The sequence below is a fragment of the Sinohyriopsis cumingii genome, chromosome 1, assembly GCF_028554795.1.
Source record: "Sinohyriopsis cumingii isolate HCF-2022 chromosome 1, ASM2855479v2, whole genome shotgun sequence".
NCBI classification, from domain to species: domain Eukaryota; kingdom Metazoa; phylum Mollusca; class Bivalvia; order Unionida; family Unionidae; genus Sinohyriopsis; species Sinohyriopsis cumingii.
Window position 1 is genome coordinate 114395483 of NC_142961.1, and position 17262 is coordinate 114412744.

The 17262-nt window shown below is 34.9% G+C and overlaps 1 protein-coding gene across 5 annotated transcripts in view; it reads left to right on the plus strand.

The window, feature by feature from the left end:
- Positions 1-17262, plus strand: part of LOC149807663 (regulator of G protein signaling 17-like) — a 176380-nt gene that overhangs the window by 78445 nt on the left and 80673 nt on the right. The window contains exon 1 of one of the 5 annotated variants that reach the window (XM_089969431.1): positions 3795-5856. The exons of the other annotated variants lie outside the window; for them this stretch is intronic. The gene's annotated coding sequence lies outside the window, so the exon portion shown is untranslated. Of the gene's footprint in view, positions 1-3794; positions 5857-17262 lie in introns of those variants that run through there. 5 annotated transcript variants of the gene reach the window in all.

Consider the following 17262-nt stretch of genomic DNA (forward strand, 5'->3'; position numbering starts at 1 on the left):
AGAATAAATTCATTCATCATACGCATGTAAGAGAAGAGTCCAAAGTTTATATACTTTTGAAACACTTTTCAGAACCCATGCCTGGCTGATTTGGCAAATTTATATGTGATTGGAGGCCACTTGTCTTCTACCTGGGCCTTTTTTTTTTTGTAGCATACATACAGTTTTTGACACGAGTAAAAGTCTTTTACCACGCTTCCTAAATAAGAAACAAATTAAAATTTAAAATATCAAAATGAATATTTCCGTGTTTTCTTCTTGTGTTCGAATTTGCTGCAACACGAACCAGTAACCTAGCTCTTCTTCTTTCGTTGAAGAAATGATTTACCTTATCAGGAAAATCTGTAGAAATCGAAGGTTAAAAGATCAACACTCTAATTTGCAACTAAAACGGTCCCATTGCAGTACAGTGAGTAAAAGTGCACAACTGGTCGCCTTTTCATCACCTTCAGAATCATACTGCGGCAACTAGCAAACGACATACAAACTGTAAGGTTTTACATGTATATGTCACTGTTTACACTAAACTAATATGCAGTTTAATACACAGCATAGCCACTTTTCGTTTTTGAGACTTCCACTTCTTAAGTTAAATCGCCATCTTGACTGTGACTAGACTGGATTACAGCCTTTTTAAATTGACCGTGTAAAACATAACTAGTGAAATTAGCCGAAACTGATTGTACCATTTGGTTGGAGTAATCGATAGTCATCATTTGAATCCTTCTCCTACATTGGTACACAGCTTTGTGAGAAATAATTTGAAGTCTACTCCTTCATGGTATACGTTCAGCTTTGTAAAAAATCATTTGATGTCTTCTCCTTCATGGTATGCCTGCAGCTTCGTGATAAATCATTTGAAGTCATGGTATACCGGCTGCATTGTGAGAAATCATTTGACATCATGATATACCTACAGCTTTCTAAGAAATCATTTGAAGCGTACCCCCATCATTGTATAACTGCAGCTTTGTGAGAAATAATTTGAAGTCTACACCATCATTTCATACCTGCAGCTTTGTGAGAAATCATATGAAGTCTACTCCATAATTGTATACCTGCAGCTTTGTAAGAAATGATTTGAATTCAACTTCTTCATGGGATACCTGCTGCTTCGTGATAAATCATGTTGAAGTCTATTTCTTCATGGTATACCTTCAGCTTCGTGATAAATAATTTGAAGTTTATTTCAACATGGTATACCTACAGCTTTGTGAGAAATCATTTGAAGTCTGCTTCTTTGAAGTATACATACTTCATATTCGTACAAAGTAGACAGTTGTCCTTCATGTGGAACTATGTAAAGTATTTTGCGCTGACCAAACGTACGTACTTTGCATCGCATTTTATTATATCACATTTCCTTTCATTTATTTATTTTGTTTTGTAATCGATACGGGTTTACTGATCATGTTTTATCACACTGGTTTACTGTTATCTTATATATATATATATATATATATATATATATATATATATATATATATATATATATATATATATATATATATATCCTTTCTGTGTATATTTCTGTTTTGCCATATTACTCCGTTTGGGGCTGAATAGTTCACATTCTGCATGCACGCTACCATGTATGTTATTAAGTGCTATATTATTTGTACAAGTATTACATATATATATATATATATATATATATATATATATATATATATATATATATATATATTATATATATATATATATATATACACACACACACACATAAATATTAGATAAGCAGATAATATGTACATTTACAGTATACCAGTTTTCCATTGTTTTGTTTCTTGTACTAATGTCCGAAAAAGTTTTCGGTGTTTGTTTTTGGGTATTATTTGTTTGTTTAATTGTTGCTTTTTTGTTGTTTTTTTTTGGGGGGGGGGTATGGCATCGTTTTGTCTATAATTACGAAAGCCTGTTTTTCCTGTTATTTTCTGCGACACATCTTGTGTGAGTAATAAGAGTGGCATATAACTTAAAGTTTATTACTGAGTGGGTGGCTGTTTCAATCAATTGCTGGGGATTGAGGGATTTTAAAAAAAGTATTGAATTATGTAAAGAATGAAACATATTTAGTATATTTTTCTTCAAAATGCACATTTCACTGAAAAGAATGGGAAAATTTCATGCGAAAATGATGCAACCCGCAACTACACGGGTTTGGCGAGGGGGACGCCGACTGAGGGCTTAAAATTCCGATCATTAAACATTTTAATTTGGAGGGGGGGATCATGTTGGTTGTGAGGTTTTAGAAAATTCTTGTATATCATTATTCCAGATGTTGTTGTCTCAGTACAAAGACTAAAAAACAGTTTTAATTGGGATCGGAAGTAGAACAAGTAGCAACAAGAAATACCGTCTAGAATATAAACTTATCTGGGTTTGTACTGCCCTTCGTTGTCTTATGTGCAATCTTTCCAACTAAGGAAAAAAATCACAACCCCAATTTATCCATCTAAAGTCGGGGAAATTTACAACCTGTTAATTAGTGAAATAAAAATTTTTTTAACTCCATTTTTGAAGGATAACTCTGATACAAATTATCTGCTACTAAATTAATAATCTGTTATTGTCGTTACCAAGTCCGTCTGAGTAGATTCTGATGAACTAAATACACTCTTTGTTTTACAAATTTAAATCACATGGGTCAAAAGCCAATATTATCAAAGAAATATTGAAGTGAAGAATTATCAAAATGGGGGATTAGTTAATACATTTAAGTTTGTGAATGCTTTGCAACTTACATGGCTTAGGAGGTGACCGTCTGATGAGTATCAAGGGAAATGTTTGTACAATTTTCCTTATCAAATATCAATATCTTTTGTTTGGTAAAGATTTTCCTAACTCTTTGAAAAACAATCTTAATAGTTTTTGAATAGACGTTTTTGAAACATATTTAGAACTAACGAGATCCTTCAAAATGGTCACAGCTTGACATTTTTTAGAAACAGAAATATGGTTTGATCCTTATTTAACAGTAGATGGAAAAAGTTTATTTATAAAACATAGTGTCTGAAAATCATTAGGTTGTTAGCTAATTTTATTGACGAGGATGCTTCCTAGATAAGTTTTGATGGTTTGAAAAACTAAATTTTCTATTAATATTTATTTCATGGCTTTTCAGAGTATACCTGCAGCTGTGAAATCATACAAAAATTAATTTAGTATCCTCTATAATTCAGACCTACATAAACCTTTTATAAACAATGATGTGCATATTATAACATGAAATAAACTAGGATATATATATATATATATATATATATATATATATATATATATATATATATATATATATATATATATATATATCCTAGTTTATTTCCTATTATAAAAATTTCAAACTTCAAAGTATCCAAAATCGTACATGGTTGCAATTGGCAATATTACATAGAATTCATAAAATGTATTATTTAAAGCGAGCTCTGTTCGTTTTATACGCTTCATACAGGAGGGCATTCTAATATATCTAAAATATCATTTGGTATGTCACATGGTAAAATTTGTTAAACTAATGATATTTTACAATGAATAAAAATAAGCGTAGTTACACAACTAATTGGGAATTCACAAATATGTTATCTTTGGAGTTCAGGAGAAAAATCAGGTTGATGATTTAATTAATTTGATAATTCTATATGCACAACGCTATCGATGTCGATTTAATAGAGACAGACCAGTTTTGTCTCACTTCTAAATGATTGTTATTTTTAGTTTTAAGGTAAAAATGTTTAGTACTTATTGAACCTGTAAATGGGCAAAGTTTGACATTATATGGTTATTGTACAAAACGGTTTATGGTATAACGGTACCAATTGCGCAAGTCCAGGTGGGCGGAGCTTAAGGTGTATGGAACATTGTATTCAGAATTAAAGAACAAAACTAGCTGTGATTGGTGCATTATGTAAGACTTGTACTTTCTGTTTGGCTTAAAAAAAAGTTGAGCCTCTTGGCAACATGTGAGTTTGTGTTAATTTCTATCTAGATCATATTTTGTATTTTTTATGATTTTTTTAAAATATGGTACACATGACTGAAAATGTGCTTGTTGTGACTAGATAACTCTTACCCCTGTCTAGTTCCAGTAGAGTTATCTCTCTTAAATGCAATGGAGTACCTGGTTATGTCATTGTCAAATTGACAATCTAGCATTGTTCTATATGACAGCGTGTGACATGCATGCCCAAGTAGGACAGAAAGTATATTTATTTCACAAAACATTAGCATTGAGGTATATGGAAAAACAATTGGTACCGTGATACCTAAAGGAAAGAATAGCCTCACAGTGTTTCCATAGAAACGCATACATGTGGGCGGCATTTATGAACTATACTAGTTTGATGTAGGAAAACAAATGTATGCTGAACACTTTTGGTCAAATATTGAAAGTTCTTTAAGAATAAAATGTATGAAATCTTTAGAAAATAGCACAAGATGGCTTTGGATGGGGACTTTTGATAACTATAGCTATGATAGATATACACTTGTGTTACCTGATGCCTTTATGTATGTGCTGTTACCTCCTAGATTGGAATGCATGCAACAAAATAAGTTATGTAAACATAATATAGTTGATTTTGGCCAAATATTGGCTATTGTACCTGCAAAAGATGAAAAATCATGTGTACAAAAACAACTATCTTGTTCTTGTAAGGCATGCCATAAACCAGGATAGAGAACATTCTAAGTACACTTGTAGATAGATCACTTGTACCATGTGGGATGTTCTGGCATGAGTAATTTTTAGGTAATTTATTAAGGATTTGGTATTCCTTCCCATTTTGATTTGAATTGTCCTGCTCTAATTGTCCCTTTTCTTTTTACACTCTCCTGCTTTGAAATTGTTCATGTAGTTAGTTCAGTTCTCTTGCATTCCCTTTTGTTGAAGTAGCAGTGAATACCAACAAACAAGAACAGTTTCCTTAAGTCAGCATTTCCCATTGGCACTTGTATAAGCCCAATTATAATCTACTATTGACTTTCAATTAATCCTATTTCTTTCTGTCAAGCTGCTCCTGTGGAATTTCCATGTTTGGTCCAACATTACAGAATGATAACCATTTTAGTCACACAGTGCGTATTCATTCCATTCAAATCCACACTGTTCTTGAAACTTTGCATCCCATCGCAAGAATCCAAATTGGCATGAGATGATATCTGCATGGTTATGGAAGGCTGCACTCTACATGCCGGCATTGTAGAAAATATGAACTATGTGATATGAAAGAGCTGCGTCATCTTAGAAATTAAAATTACATGACTCTTGAGGTCTCCACTAAACATAAGAGTCTAAATGTTAGGTTCTCACTTTGTCAGTAATGTATTTTGAGATAATTTAATTGCAATGAAGTTAATACAGGTTGTTGATGAACTCATCTATATTACATGGATAATGTATTCAAGGTTACCACACCTTATGTATATCATTCAGTTATCTCCCTTACACCAGTCATAACATTTCAAGGAAATAAAATCTCACATTTTCAGTGACTGATTATGAAAATAAAGAGAAGATTTGTGAAGTATTATATTAGCCCTCAATCTTGATGCAAATGTAAGTAGAAGCAATTTGATAATTTCTCACAGTAAAGTTTACAAGTTTAAAAACTGATAAGGTATGTTCTGCTTGGCTCTGAGATAAGTTTCTCTCTATCTTATGACAATTATTATTAAATTCTTATGTAGAAGAAATATACTTTATATGTATCTATATTATCTAAATTATTCACCCTTTTATATTAGATGGAAATGAACACAACTTCACTTGAAATTTGGGTCCTGTAAGGGATGTTATAGCACAGTTGCCTTTGGGCTGTCCTTGGACCTGTTGGGCCCTGCCCCATATATTTGTCCAAGGTAAGGTCATCAAACTTTCACTTCTCATTTTTCGCATTGCTGATTTTGCCACCTTTAATTCCTTTATCATAAGCTACCTCTCCCTTTTAGATAAACACTTTCCTCCTGTTTTTAACTCCATTTGATGTGCTATACTTAGTGTTTATATTTGGCATTTTTCTGTATTTTATTCCCCTAATTTCACCTCCCAATCCAAACATAACCACTTAGAAGCTGCGATTTACTATATTTGGTGACTGACTGGCTTATTGAAACAATTTTATTCACATTACAAAGGAGGAAAGCTTACTATTTGTGTTACAAAGAGGATGGGTAGGTGGACCTTTGTGTGAGGACTGGTGGTTAGTGACCTCTTGTATCTGTAGATAGTGTAAAGTGGTCAAAGCTTATACTTTATAATAAGATTGGGTCATGTCCACCTGTCTCTGATGTTAAGTTCTGCACCTACCAAACAAATATAAATTCCTTTCTTTTAGGTGAATTGTACATTTTGAAGTAGGACAGGTGCATACTATTTGGTACATTGACCTTTGACCTAGTTATTACATAATATGATATAATGTGATTTATCCCATATCACCTATGTGAAGTTCAATAATTGCTGATATGAATAAGATACAACTCATAGTTGAAAGAATTCATTTTATTTCAAAAGATGATTTTGATGGTGAAGCAAAAGTATGAAAACAATAGTTCAAACAGCTCAATGACATTTCTATACACATTCATATAAGACATAGGTTAGTACCTCATCAAATTGTTTTTCACAAGTGAGACTAAGTATATTTGTTACTTATACAGTCCCGAACTATTTCACAGATTATTGGAAAAATTAAGGTTTGCTATAGGTATAACGGTACCAATTGCGCAAGTCCAGGTGGGCGGAGCTTAAGGTGTATGGAACATTGTATTCAGAATTAAAGAACAAAACTAGCTGTGATTGGTGCATTATGTAAGACTTGTACTTTCTGTTTGGCTTAAAAAAAAGTTGAGCCTCTTGGCAACATGTGAGTTTGTGTTAATTTCTATCTAGATCATATTTTGTATTTTTTATGATTTTTTTAAAATATGGTACACATGACTGAAAATGTGCTTGTTGTGACTAGATAACTCTTACCCCTGTCTAGTTCCAGTAGAGTTATCTCTCTTAAATGCAATGGAGTACCTGGTTATGTCATTGTCAAATTGACAATCTAGCATTGTTCTATATGACAGCGTGTGACATGCATGCCCAAGTAGGACAGAAAGTATATTTATTTCACAAAACATTAGCATTGAGGTATATGGAAAAACAATTGGTACCGTGATACCTTATAAAGTCAGTGAGTACCTCGGTGGCCCAGTGGTTAGAGCGTCCGCCTCGGATGCAGGAGGTCGTTAGTTCGAACACCGGCCAAATCATATTAAAAATTTATACAAATGGTACTGTGGAACTCCTCTGATTTAGCGATTATAGTTAACCTCAGTTTGTATGGAACCCTTCTTAAAGAGAGTCAAAGATAACGGAAATGACAAGTGAGCGCAGCAAACGGTTTGACTACATTGATCCGTGAATGAGTGAATTATTCTACATAACTGTTACGTCGAGATGCATTATTCTTTATTGTATGCGTCATATAGAACATTTTTTCGCACTATCTGTTTGATTGTTAGGAAAATAAAATAGCTATGTACACTGTGCAAACCGTAATAGTTAAACCTTTGAATAACTAATGATGTCATAATGTATGAAAAATATATTTCTGTAATGCTGGGACCACGCGTGAATAATTTCTTCGATGTACCATGCCTAAATTGGCAAGCAAACATCACACACCGGTAACTGGTAAAATAAGTGTCTCCAGATCAGGTAGTCAGTAGTCAAGTCTCACTGGACAGTTTATCTGGTGAATTTTCATCCAACAATGACCAATTACAGAAAAATGAGAATAATTTTACACTGAAGATACAAATAAAAACAAATTAATGATTTTTGTAGAAAGCATACATTTGAGATTTTGACTGCAGTAATCAGTTTAATTCCTGATGCAACTGTTGGTTTTTATACTGAAACAACTCTGCCACCAACCCCTAAATTTTACATTCATTTTTGACAAGAAACAGCTGTTTTGAATATTGTCTTGTGACAAGGCAGCTAAAAGAATCAGTATGTGCCTTATGCATGAATAAAGTTCACTAGTACTATAAAAAATTAGCATATTTTTCATCACCCCTCAACCATCTAGATTTTTAGATATTTACCTCTGTAGCAGACACATAAATACGTAAGCCAAGTCGGCAGCTCATTTGCAGTCCAAGTTACGCATTTGATCTCCAGTGCTCATCTAACTGTGACAGGCAGTCACCAACAAGCCAACCTATTTTCAAGCCTAACTCAAAGTAAATCTAAACCACATTATAGATTTAGCATATGTGTGAATTTATAAATGCTAGGCTTGTGATAATTAGGTTCATGCCTTCTACCTTAAAAATTAGGGGGATGTCAAAATACGAAACTATCCAGTGAGACCTTAAGAATTCAAATAGCAGTCTGCTTAAGAGCAAATCTTCTAGTTTCAAAAGTTTTGCCAATTCTAAATAAAACGCAACCTTAAGAAGTTTGATTGTTTCCTATGATTTATTGAATTTATCGATGACCAAAAGCTATCAAACAGCAACAGCTATGAGACAGCATCATGCTTCATGTATTACTTTCCCCTCTGAAACATACCATTTCCTTATAATATGTCAGTTTCATCATTTGTCATAGCTAATACACCCTGTGTTGTTAGTGCCTGGTGATATCAGAGATATCTGAGCGCACAAATAATACAACTCTTCATGCAATCTGAAATAGTAGTGAATAAAAGATGTAAAAGAAGCCAAGCTGAATTTCTAGTACAATAACTGCAGAATGTACATGCCAAGTACTTGAAAGAATAATAACGATGCACTGCATATATAAACTGACCAGAACTCTCTCACTGATTTCATGAAGAAGGTCAAATCTGTTCTAGAATAGAGAAATCCAAGGTAGACTTAAGGGAGGCAACTCATCAGGTAACATCAAATGTATTGACCAATCTTTGTAAACTGAACCACATCAGTTGGGAAACTTAAACAATGAAATTCTATACCCATATGTATCCCATCTGTTGATAAAACAATATGCATGGACAGCGTATTTTAAGAACACTGAGAAGGTCACCTTTAAATCATTTTCATACTGGCCAGCACATAATGTGGTTGCACTTGCTGCTATTTAGAAGTTTGTTTTGCTAGTGATTGTCACCTGCATATAATCTAATCTAAAGCAAATAGAAGATCATGCAAAGTAAAAAAGGGGAGGAGAAAAACACAATCTAAAAAGGGACATCCGTTTAACATAACTCAACAAAATGTTCAATGAAACTGGTGTAGATATATTTGTTCTTGTGAAAGCTCCACAACAATTGGTGTGTCTGACTCCCAGTAAATGTTTGATGTTGTCCAATAAATGTTTGATGTTGTCCTGCTGTTAGCAATATCACTTCGGCAGGTGTGCTCCCATACACCTTGAGGCCTACAAGAAAATAAAACCCTGAACTTCTTATATATAGGTCATTATAACTTAAATGTCTGTAAATAAGATGAAATAGATGCATTGAAACATTACATCATGAGTAGATATGGATGTAAGAGCATTAAATTAAGGCAATCATAATAAAATTAGGGAAATATACGAAGTTTGTAATGAAAATGTTGATAAACTGAATAAGTATGTGAAATACTTCAATTAAACCACCTTGCATGAAACTTATGAGGCTGTTGCTAGTTCATTAGGAGAATGGATCAGGAGCAATATTTGGTAACATTAAAACTGTTGAGTTAACTCCCTTCTACTATGATTAAGTGCTATCAAATCTATATGAAGTGTATGTTTAGAATACCTAACTATGTCAGATTCAAGATATGGAGGTAATAGGGAAATGATTTATGGCACAGTGACTCACATTTGACAAGATTGGAAAAATGACACCGGTTCTTAAGGTCTCACTGGACAGTTTATCTGGTGAATTTTCATCCAACAATGACTAATTACAGAAAAATGTGAATAATTTTACACTGAAGATACAAATAAAAACAAATTTATGATTTTTGTAGAAAGCATAAATGTGAGATTTGGACTGCAGTAATCAGGTTAATTCCTGATGCAACTGGTGGTTTTTATACTTAAACAACACTGCCACCAACCCCTAAATTTTACATTCATTTTTGACAAGAAATAGCTGTTTTGAATATTGTCCTGTGACAAGGCAGCTAAAAGAATCAGTATGTGCCTTATGCATGAATAAAGTTCACTAGTACTATAACAAATTAGCATACTTTTCATCACCCCTCAGCCATCTAGATTTTTAGATATTTACCTCTGTAGCAGACACACATAAATACGTAAGCCAAGTCGGCAGCTCATTTTGCAGTCCAAGTTACGTATTTGATCTCCAGTGCTCATCTAACTGTGACAGGCAGTCACCAACAAGCCAACCTATTTTCAAGCCTAACTCAAAGTAAATCTAAACCACATTATAGATTTTGCTTATGTGTGAATTTAGGGGTCGTGTGTCAAAATACGTAACTATCCAGTGAGACCTCAGTAACATTATTCGCAAAATAATGACGCCATTTTTATAGTTCGGAAACTCTTAGTTAAGTAGCTTCACATCGTGGCGGTACATCGCGTGTAAACAGTACGAAATTCTGTACCTTATTGAAAGGTGGTGGTTGACATTTACCGCATGCGGCCAATAATTCACTCATGCGTTATTTTCAGTAATTCATCTCATGAAATTATGGGAAGTAACAGTGGAAAATAAATAGTGGATACACCTCGGGTATTTTCCTGGATATTTTTCCTCGTGTAATTTTTGCCCCCCCCCCCCTTCCCATTTTGCTTTCATGAGTGGCTACAATCTGATTTTACTAATCACATAATAATAACATCGGAGGTGGGGGCATTTAACCCCCTGGATTTAAAAAACAAAACACTGCAGTATATAATCAGCGTCTTTGGTTTTGGCCTTGCACACCCTTTCCACCAAAAAATTGTTTACCCACCCGAAAAAATTCTTCCGGGCGCACTTATATGAATAATACGTCTACATATACCTTCCACAAAAGAAGTAATAATAATAATAATAATAATAATTTCCATTGATACAGGATACACGTTTACTATAAGGATATGATTTTAATATGAGCAGGCTATAGGAGTAAAGACATAAGAAGATAGTTCACCAATAATTGTCAATATTTCAACATTCGAAAAGCTCTTAATATTTTCTTATAACGTCGTGTTTCTTAGAACCTGTCAATACATTTAATGCCAACCGATAAACTGAATAACGGTATATAAAAATTATCTGCACTTGCAGAACGCCGAACACCAGCGTATAGATGTTTGTACCGTAGTATAGGTAAATGAGTGATTGAAATGTGTTGGAGAATGAGAGTAATTCCCTTACGAAGCAATGAGATGCTTTAAAGTTTGCGAGCTCTTAGCGTCCTTCTCGGGTGAATCCGCGTGCTCTTAGCGTCCTCCTCGAGTGATGTGAAAGCTGACTTGGATAAAGTTTACGGATGCAATTATCTGTCGTATCATGAGGAGCATCATCGTTCTAAAGATGGTCGCGAATCCATGGAAGATAACACACGTTCTGGAAAACCTTTTGTCCGCGATTTGTGAAGGAGAAGTCATAGCTGCGAAGGGGTCATTTGATGAAAATGCTCTATAGTCTATGCACAATGAAAGATATTTCTATTAACACGGGCATTAAATTTGTCAGCTTTTTTAAATATATTGAAAAATCACATGAAGCCAAGAAAGGTTTATGTAAGATGGGTCCCCCTTTTGTTTTGACAACTGATAAAAAACGGGCGCAGACTGTAATAGCTTAACATCTGTAACTTCTGAGGAAATCAGTTAAGTTAATTTACAGTATCAGTAATGGGTTCCTCAGAAGCACCCAAATATGAAATGAACAAATGATAATCATTCTCCATTCCCGATTCGCATATCGTGAGATCAGGTGATATAAAATTTACGCTCGAGATGTTAACAGTTTTCCTGATCAACATACCACACTAATAATGCGTTTATATATGATTAATGGTGTAGAAATGAAGCCTTTTTGCACGCTTAGCCAATATAACCAAAACTTATCCACCCTCCAAATATAAAATGCTACAATAAACGTGATATGAACCTGCTGTTCTCATGGTTGTATTACTGCTCCGTTTTATGGTTTATCGATCAATATACAAGCTGCAACATTTGTAGTAGCTATCTGCCTCACCCACATAACACCGATATGTAACGTTTTTATGAATATTGCTCTGGTTTTTTTTCTGTCTGTGTCTTTCTATCAAGTTCTTTCACACGCACATGAGCACATACTGTCATAAACTTAAAAGATACGCATAAATAAGTGTTTGCAGACATGCGCGAACGACAAGTTTAAATCAGATGATACTAAAGTATGCGTGAAGTAAATATAGGAATGATGCTAGTTATGTGCGCGTACAACACATGTCGGTCGGTCGGTTGAGAGAGAGAGAGAGAGAATATCTTTATCTATTGATTATTCAAACACACGAATTCAGCTAGATCGTCTTGAAGACGCTTTTTTTCTGGAACGCTCGCAACACGCAACACGGTGCTTGCGAACTGTGACTTGAGTTTCAGATATTTTGTTACTTCCCTAGAGTGCTTTGCACGAAACGTGTCCATCTCGATTTGCCCAGTCTCGTGCCATCACATGTATTGCCACTCATTCGTTCAAAGAGTCACCACACCATCTTTCAATACTCAACAATATACGAAACTTTAGTACCAGTAGGGCGTCCTACTTGAAACTGATGTTGTCGTTTCAGATTTTAGTTCGCCATGCTCTAATAAATTCGTCGCCCTGCACAGTAAGAGGCGAAACTCATTTAGTGGGGTGTCAGTGATAGAAGATGAGAAAAAAATTAGGGCGTTAGTTAAGGTAAATCTAAGAGTTATTATTAGAAGGCACGGTATAATTTTTAATAGGATACCAATATCTGTATGATCAAACTGTCAACAGTCTCCTTCAACCTCAAGTCACCCATTAAAATCCAATACTTTGACTTCGTATAGCCATCTCTCTGCATATTGCCTGGCCTATAAATGACTGATAGAGGAAATAAACCTTAATTTCCTTATTATAATTTACATTAATAAGGTCTTTGCCACAACTGCGTTTACAGTAGATGAAATGACACTAATTTTTCTGCCGACTACATTTTCCGCATTTGTTTACACGTGTGTATTTTCTTGATGTGTACCAATAACTGCAGCTGATCGAGCTGGTCTAGTAGTTACACTGAATAATTAACTCGTGTCATTGATCAAGGTACTCTAACCGTTTGCAACGCTTACTTGTGGATGTAGCTTTCTTCGTCTTTCTTGAAGTATTCATGATAATCTCTTTGCAAACATGCATTATCCTCAATATCTTGACTATCAGAACTTTATGACACCATAAGAATATAGTCGTAGAGTTTCACCTTGGCAGGAAAATTGCTAATCTGCGAATGTCGTGCACAGTTCCCTTCTCTAGTAAAGGCGATATATGAAGATGTCCATACAAATTTAGGTTCCTTATAAAAATAACCAAGGTTTCTACACAACGTGATATAATAACGATATCAGAAAATTTCCATAAACGAGATACGAAAGTTCACAATAAATTGAAGTTGCTTATAATAAAGAGATAAGAAGGGTTCCTCACAAAATGGGGCTCACGCGAGATAAACGAGATTCCAATGGTTCAGGATAAATCGAAGTTGCCTATAATAACCAGATAATAAGGGTTCCACACAAAATGGGGCTCACTACAGTAACGATATAAGAAGGGTTCCACAGATATTGAGATTCCCTTTCATTATAAGATAAGATAGGAAGGAGTCCACATAGACTGATGATCCCTGCAATAATGGGACAGGAAATGTATCTCCATGTAGTAACCAGATAAGCATACTCAGCGAAAATTGAGGCTTACTATAGGATAAGAAGGGTTCCACACAAAGTGAGAAGTAAAACTTAATAACTTGGCTTTGAATCTAAGGTATGCAACCATCGACAGACCGCAAGACAAATAATGTCGCACATACAAACAGTATGAAAACACTTAGGACGGTAAGGGTACGAATCTATGCTAGGTTTGGTCTCCTTGTAGTCTATTAACGACATATTTCCTGGGGGAGATGATCTAGTTCTGTAAGCCTAATTCTTCCGTTAGAAGATGACAGCTTATCGCAGAGCAGCAGTTATGTTTCAATGTGATCCGTGCCCAAACTGGCCTATTTACGCTTCCATCTATCCCCCACACATTTAACTTCATAGAATATGACACAAACGTGGTAGAGCACGTAATAGTAATATTTATGTGTTGCTTTTATGTATTGCAATGTCAGTATAATAACTCATTTGTTTGTCAGGATGAAATTGTTTATATTCTTCCACTTGAAGGACGACTGTCTTCTTTGTTCGAAGATGAAGTAGGTTTACTTTTAAGTAGTAGACTTCAAAAGATTTTTAATAAAGCTATAGGTATATCATGAAAGTGTAGACTTAAAATGTTTCTCACAAAACTGTAGGTATACTATGACTTCGATTTTTTTTATGTAGCTTTGACAATGTTTCAGTCATATCGTCACGATGTAAGCAAGTAATTTGAATTAAAGACGCTTGCGCCCAGGAAGGACATGCGCGTCTGGTTAATACTCTATACGGGATATTTAGTTAATTGTAGTGGACGGAATGGTGCCATGTCCCCCACGCATTACTGTGTTCTAAGGAGCACTACTTAATTAAGCCAGCAGGTCTGGGATACCCTAACAACCTGTATGAAAGGCTAAGTGTACGAGTGGGACTAAAACCCAACACACACTCATGCATTAAAATATTTAAATCTGTATCACCGCTGGAAGGTAAAGCAGGTGTCAACCCATGCAGAATGTAATGCCAGTCGCGATTGGTCGGCGACTATGACGTCACATCGGGACATCTGTGTTTAGGCGCCACTGTACGTTGTCCAAATGAGGCAAGTAGGAAAGCGACTCGGTAGACCAGCCATGGATAATGTGCACGCCCAAAAATCTCCAGCCCGTACTTGATCAAATTCAGTCCAGTTTTACTGATGGACATTTAAAAAAGCCAATATTTTGCTAGCCATCTATGCAATTGACCCAATGTTATAAGTCATATAATTTTCCTAATATAATTAGTAAAAGTTGTAATTTTGTGTACAAAGTGTACATACAGTTTACCAATCAATAAAGTCAAAATGACTTATTTGATATTAGTATGACGCATATGTACTATAAGAGTAAAGATAATTTTTGACCGCAGTGTGGCAGTTTATAGTGATGTCTAACGTAATGTCTGTTTTGATTTTCTACCCAGTCACATTATTCTGACACCAGACCGAACAGTCATAACTCTGACCTCTTAATTCTGAGCGCCTAGCTAGTAAAATTTGTACAAGTCTTTGGTATGATTTGGCCTCAGTTCGAACCCGCGACTTCCCGCTTTCGAGGCAGACGCTCTAATCACTTAGGCCACCGGAGCGGTCGGTATACCATGAAGAAGTAGACATACAATGATTTTTCACAAAGTTGTAGATATACTATTAAATAGAAGACATAAAACGATTTCCCTCAAAGAAGACAAGTAATTTATGATAAATGATCCGAACCCAGAGGTATTTAGCCGCCTAATTTGTTGAAACGAGAGTATTTAGCTTCAAAATTAAAACAGAAACAACGAGACGATGCTCAAGAGTGTGCTAAAAGAATTTCTTGTCGTATGTGCCAACACTTATGAATAGCAAATTGACAAAGACATTTAAGTGTTGTTTGATTTTAGAAGTGTTGTTTTATTTGTTCGAATTGTTGAAGAATGCCAGAAAGAAAATATCGCTGATATTCGATCAAATTAGACAATGGAGGGAGAATCAAATTTTACATTGTAGGGAGAATTTGACAATGGTGGAGGAAAACGGCGTAAAGTAAGTGATATTGTCAATAGACTAGTTACATGCATTGTAATTATCAAGTTTCAAGGAAACAGTTTCTTCCGGATAGGCAGCAGCTCTTAACACAATTGTCGTCGTTTACATGTGTTTGTGTGTAAAGTATGACGACTGTCGTTGTTTACATGTGTGTAAAGTAAGACGATTGTCGTCGTTTACATGTGTGTTTGTGTGTAAATTAAGACGATTTTCGTAATTTATATATGTGTTTGTGTGTAAAGTAATACTATTGCCGTAGTTTGCATGTGTGTTTGTGCATAAAGTAAGACGATTGGCGTAGTTTACTTATGTCTTTGTGCGTAAAGTAAGACATTCGCTTAGTTTGCATGTGTTTTTGTGTAAAGTAAGACGATTGTCGTGCTTTATATGTATTTTTGTGTGTATAGTAATACTATTACCGTAGTATAAATGTGTGAGTAAAGTAAGACGATAGGCGTAGTTTACACGTGTGTTCATGTGTAAAGAGAAATTTTTTTAGTTTTAATTCCTAGAGTTTTAGTTGGCCTATTACATGCTGTAGCTTGCAATTACAGGTACCCCCCCCCCCCCCATTAGTGACTGTGTCTTAAAGAGTTAAGAGGAGCTATGGAGTGAAAATGGCTAAACATTTGAATCTAATACAGTTCGTATTGATCTAAGCTGTACTTTTTATGACTTCAGCCAGAGGTCCTTGGTTAATAAGTTCTACACTTTTGTGATAGCACTAGCAAATGTAGCTTGATTGAAAACCCAGGTTATATACAAAGCTAGCTGCTCTTCAGTTTGGACGATAGCGTCAGTCTGTTTTGTGAGTGGACGGTAAAACAGACTTAGGCACGCTTATCTCACAAAAGTTTTCTTGTATAGCCAGAATTGACCGTTAAAAGAGGAGGAGTGGCAGTAAACGTATTTGTTAAAGTTGGACAATTTCGACACAGTAGTTTCAATGGAACAATTCTGTCCCTGCATTAATCCGTCCATTTCAGTCGATATCTCTAGAATGATTGTCTATAAACCCAAAAGACTATTACAAGTTGTCAATCAAAACACGTTTGAACACCGTATATTACACAAGACCTTTTACTAAGTATCCCACCCCAGTTCACAAAATATTTACTGAATGGAATTGAAAGAGACGGCATAAAACTATAAATCACCACGTATTAATGAAGAATGTCACTTCATGTTCTTCTTGGCACGCAGTATACCAACGGTAAAGTCAAGGGAGACAACTTGTAATGGTTGCATGAGATACCCGCACGAAATAAGCAAAAATATCGTTTATTATGTCTTGTAAACGAAGCAAATATATACCATCCATTAACTGTGGGGTCGCTTGTAACAATTATGCTAT